Genomic DNA, 6016 nt, shown 5'->3' with positions numbered 1-6016 from the left:
AGTACAGGGGGATGATCACTTCCCTAGTCCTGCTCACCACACTAGTCCTGATACAGGCCAGGATGCCGTTGGCCTTCTTGGCCACCTGGGCACACCGCTGGCTCATATTCAGCCGGCCGTCCACCAACACCCCCAGGTCCTTTTCTGCTGGGCAGCTTTTGAGCCACTCCACCCCAATCCTGTAGCGCTGCATGGTGTTGTTGTGACCCAAGTGCAGGACCCAGCACTTGTCCTTGTTGAGCCTCATACCATTGGCCTCGGCCCATTGGTCCAGCCTGTCCAGATCCCTCTGCAGAGCCATCCTACCCTCAAGCAGATCAACGCTCCCACCCAACTTAGTGTCATCTGCAAACTTACTGAGGGTACATTCGATGCCCTCATCCAGATCATTGATAAAGATATTAAAGAGAACTGGCCCCAGCACCGAGCCCTGGGGGACACCACTTGTGACCAGACATCAATTGGATTTAACTCCATTTACCACCACTCTCTGGGCACGTCCAGCCAGCCAGCTTTTTACCCAGCAAAGAGTACATCTGTCCAGGCCATGAGCAGCCAGTTTCTCCAGGAGAATGCTGTGGGAAATGGTGTCAAAAGCCTTGCAAAAATCCAGGTAGATAACATCCACAGCTTTTCCCTCATCCACCAAGCGAGTCACCTTATCATAGAAGGTGATCAGGTTTGTCAGGCATGACCTGCTTTTCACAAACCCATGCTGATAGGGCCTGATCACCCTGTTCTCCTGCATGTGCCATGTAATGGCACTGAGGATGATCTGTTCCATGACCTTCCCAGGCACCGAGGTCAGACTGACCGGCCTGTAGTTCCCTGGATCCTCCAGGAGACTGCATCTATGGACTCTCACCCAGCTGCATGGGATGGTTCTTATTTTCTCAGTCACTTAGTCTCCTTCGTTACACTGGTCCCTCTATAACACCTCCACAGTTCAGCAGCTCTGTTCAAGGTAACATACAGTCTCCTCTATTTCTTCACTCATATCTAGGCTGCAGATTTTTACAACAGATGTTTCTAGCTATGTCTTTGTTACATAAGGGGAAATACTTAACTCCTTCATCACTATAATGAAAATCAAGTTTGACCTGGTGGCTCCTTTTGTTTGGGTAACCCTTATTTTCCCTTTTTGTGTACAACATACCTGGTTATTTCTGTCTAAAATAGGAAAAATGTTCCCAAAATATTGTGTGAAAAAATTCAGGAAATTATATCTACATTCCTAGAAATATTCAGGTATTTTAGCATCTGTTTTCACCATTAATCAGGATAAAAAGCCAAATATTGTTGTCCTTATTTAGGGGAGACAAAAGTGGTTTTTCACATTTGTAAACAAAAATGATGATATTAAATATGTCAACATCAACTTGAAATTAAGATGTCCACTTTAAATTGCCAAGTTGCTTTCAAATTATATCTAAAGTTGTAAACTTGAAATTAAATATCTAGTTCAAAATGAAATTAGAGCAAAACAATTGTGTTCAATAGAAGCACAACCTCAGAATATCCCACAGAAAATTCTAGTGCTTTACTACAGTGGAAGCAAAGAACGGGAACATAATTGCATAATTTGGGAAGAAAGATATTTTGGTACTTTTTTTCTGATTATTAAGGCGATGTCATGGCTTCCATGTGAACAAAACTGGACTACGTAAGATATTTGCAGGGAATTCATAGGTACCCAACAGAAATAGACCAGGTTTTCATGACAACAAATAAGAAGAATTTACTTAACAGCTAAATGCCACAATACAATAAGTAAGCCAAGAAAACAAAGAACATTGCAAAACTCCTATGACATGGCAATTTCTTTTGCAACAGTGTTATTTAGGAAACTTATGTACATCAAAATTATATAGCTAAAGAATGAAAATAAAAAAGATAATATGGAAAAACTATGGAATAATGACCCTTTCAGAGAAAATAATAGGAAAGTTTTTTATTAAACTAGAAAACTTACCTAATTTAAGCACTTACACTTCAAGAATTTGGGAAGCTGAACATGAAAACCTCTTCATCAGCAGAAATTTAAGAGCAAAGTAATGCAATTGGAGTGTTATACTATCTTTTGCTATTTTAACAGAAATTATTTTAATCTATGCAGGATAATTGGACATCATGTCTTATTCTAAATAACATTACTGTTTCTTATGGAAATTGACAGCACGCACTGTTCTTAGGCCTACCAAAGAACTGGGACTGAATCACATTTACAACTTTAGATATATTTTGAAAGCTATGTAATAGTTTTGACAATGAGATAAATACCAACCACTCTAGAAGGAATGCAAAGTGCTAAAAAGTCTTATTCAGCCCTAAATGAAAGAAAGTTAATAACAGGATTGCAAAAGTATGTTTGCCAGAGTGTGAATCTGGTTAACAGCTTGCAGTAGTTGTAGTTCTAACTGAAGTTATTTGCCCAAACCAAAACGAAATCAAAACAAAATAAACAAACAAAAAGAAACAGTGCAAAGCACTGAAAAGCAATTGTATTACTTATATTAGTATGTCTTTAGGGAAAAATCAATTTGTATTCCAGTCAGAATGCATTCCCTATCAAGCCTGCAGTCAAATTCCACCTAAAATATCAGTGTTACCAGACACTGTATTTGCAAAAACTACATGACTGCCCAAGCCTGCTTGTGAAAAGCTACTGGGAATGTCAAAGATTTCTGCTTTTCAAATGTTCTTTAAAACTTACTAGCAGCCATACTATCTTATGGGGTTTGTATCTTTTTCTCTTAGCCCACAATAATGCTGAATTAATTTGCAAGGTTGTAAGAAAACAATTCAGCAAAGTATAGAACCTTAGTTATTATCAGCACAATTAATATTTACGTCCTCATTGCTAGAAAAGCTACTGCGGCATTAATATGGAGACAGATTGAGTGATACTTGTGCACACCAATATATTTATCTAAGCAGTCCAAATAGAGGTGAGTGGAACTATTTCCTTGAACGTGTAATGCTGCAGATAGATAAAGGCTGCAGAATTGGGAACTTCAAGAAACTCTCTGAAAGTAAACAGTTTGGACAGCAGGAAGACACCCATTTCTTCCAGCCATAAAGACAGCATTATCCATACCTTAAGGATTACAGGAATGATTGTCCTGAGGTAGATGCCAGGGTTCAAATGTGAGTCATTGTGAATTCTTTTAAGAACTGTCTCACAACAGAGGACACCTAGGTATACAGAGATATGCCAGGTGACAGTAGGAAATCCAAGATGTACAGCTGGAAGTGAAAATGGAAGCAAAAACATAAGAATGGAAAAAAATCCGCCAAGATTTCTGCATGCTAGAACACACTTCAATGTCAGATTCCCAATGGAAGTGATAAAGGGTAAAAATGAAATACTGCAGAAGACAGTCATAGCAGGGGCTGAGTCCACATTAAGCAGGGGAGTTCTCTAAAAATGTACTGCGAAGGTAATGAAGATGAACAAATGTGTCATTTCAGTGTCTGTAGTAGTGAGGTAGGTGATATCATAGGTAATAAAATGGTCTTTCAAACCAGCTGGGAAATAGGATGTAGTGATTAGAAAAAAGTAAATGAAATTTGTAAATACTGAGACCAGGATCCTAGGTAATAAACCAGATAGAACTACTGCTGCAAGTTATCATCAAGTAACAAATCATAAATTAGTCATCACATCAAATCATAAAATCATAATTGAAACACAATTATGGAATAATACATTCATTTTCAGAAGGAAAAAAAAAACACCCAAGGGTAATATTTTAAGATAGAATTGGGCCATGATTAGTTTGAAAGGCAGCCCTAGCAATACACTGCATGTATTGATCATCAATAAAACGAAGAATTCTGTAATTTTTTAGATATTTATATTCTCAGATGAAAATATGAGAAGTAATGCTTTGAATAATAATATGGCCCAATAATAGACATGATTGCCAAGATTTCTTTACCAGACGATTAGTTACAACAACAATGTTGATGCTATTTTATTTTGATAAACCGAATGGAGCTGATCTGGAGTAAACTAAAGTTAGCATTAGGTAAAATTGGCTTATATGTAAGGTAGTTTTATTATTTTTACATTAAATGGAAGACTGGGAAACTAAGGGATGAAACTTGAAGGCTCACCAACACTAAGACAAAATCTCTTTCTCAAAAAAGATGGGGTTTTATACTGCTAACAAAGGGAAACAAATTCCAGGGACAAGGCCCACAATTAACTGTATTCCTCACAACCTCAAAATCAGATTGCATAAATGCAGTAGGAAAATATCAGAAACAAAACCTGTAAGAGGTTGATATATTCCATTCACACACAGTCTTATCTCATATGAGGTAATGGCCACAGGCATGGTGTTTCTTGAGAGAATTAATTTAATTTAGCAACCACTTCAGCTGTACTTTTTCTTACACCTAAATAAGTTTATCCAGAACTAGATTGCATATCTTACACAGTACTAGCCAGAGTTTCTCAAAGTTTCTGTCTAGACAGTACCGTCTGCACATTATTTTTTCCACAGAAATCCCACAGGAAATAGTTAGAGGTTTAACTTCTTAAAACTGGACTTATCCTAAGATCTGCAGAGTCCTTTGGAAATACGGGTCAGAAACATTCTGGGTAAGTCCAAGGGCCCATTCGCTGTTTCCTGTTTCACAAGTAGTCTAGTTCCCTCAAGAGCTGTGTTACTGTGAGATGCCACAGAACACCAACATCTTTCTCAGAAACACACACACAAGAACAACCACAGAAACCCCACCACTAACAAAGCGTTTTGGTTCAAATAATAGCTTCTCCTAGATATACTACAAGTATCTCCTCCCAAAATCAAAAGGGAACAAACACGAAGTAGATGCTGTCCATAGTAATTCTGCCAAGTAGTTCACTGAAACTTTAAAATAAAAAATGGGTTTCCTATCTGGAGGCAGAAGAAGCACATATATTGTTGCTTCACAGTCTGCCACCTTCTGTACTGTGCATTAATACTTTATCTATTGTCTTTTGTAAGATAAATGAACTCAGCTCTTTCAATTCTATATAAGAAGTCATCCACTTAATGGATGAAATGCTTGGGTATTTTTCCTCAACTGTGTGTGACATAAATGTTCATTCCTTTTAAGGAAGTGCTGGGTCATGTGATATCCCTGAAAGGAGAGGAAAATACATCTTTCTCTACTGACAAATCTATCTGTCCAAAGCAGAGAAATTTGTAGGAGCCCCAGGGTCTGTCAGCTAAAAGGAGGGAGTCAGATGTCTGAAGTTCAGACAGAGACACTTGGCCAGGTAGCTGGTAAAAGAAGAAAGTTGCAGAAGATCTGAGAGCTACCATTCAAGCACAGTCTTCTGAAGACAGCAGATGGCCAGACTTGGATGACATTCCTCCTAGGCACCAGAGAAGGCTCTACAGGGTCTGCTGCAATTCGGGAAGCCATTGAGCTGATGGAAGGAGAACCTGGTAGCAAAGTATCATCCTATAAAGAATTCTACATTAAATCACTGAACTCCCCCACAATACAGCAAGTAAATTACTGGCACTGAGGAGCCATTGTAGGTAAGTATCATACCCAGTGACAGAGAAAATCTTCCTATACTGCTCAAGGGATTGATTCTGAAGTACTTAGGTGTAAAATATTGCATGTAAAACATGCTTCTTAAAATTTTTATATTTCATGTTCATGAAACTTTTCTGTAAGAGAGCGAGGCTTTCATTTTTGTGTGGACACGGTCCAAGGTATTGTACGCATTTCTAAGATGCAGAAGAAGAAAAGAAAACAACAATTACTGCTTGATTTACACTAAGAGGAATTTGGCTTAGCAATTTACCTCTGAAATATACAGTTAAGCAAAAGTTATATATTTGGAGAAAAAAATATTAAAATTATGAAGAGTTGTTCAGGAGATCTGGGCTCATACATTCTTTTGAGACTGTGTAAACTTGGACAAATCATTTAAGCTATGTTCTCAGCAGTTCCAAGATAGCAAAATACTTCTGATGTATGTTCAACTGAAATTGTTGCCTGCAGTACA

The sequence above is a fragment of the Charadrius vociferus genome, unplaced genomic scaffold, assembly GCF_000708025.1.
Source record: "Charadrius vociferus isolate BGI_N301 unplaced genomic scaffold, ASM70802v2 scaffold153, whole genome shotgun sequence".
Lineage (NCBI taxonomy): Eukaryota > Metazoa > Chordata > Aves > Charadriiformes > Charadriidae > Charadrius > Charadrius vociferus.
This window is presented reverse-complemented; position numbering follows the sequence as displayed.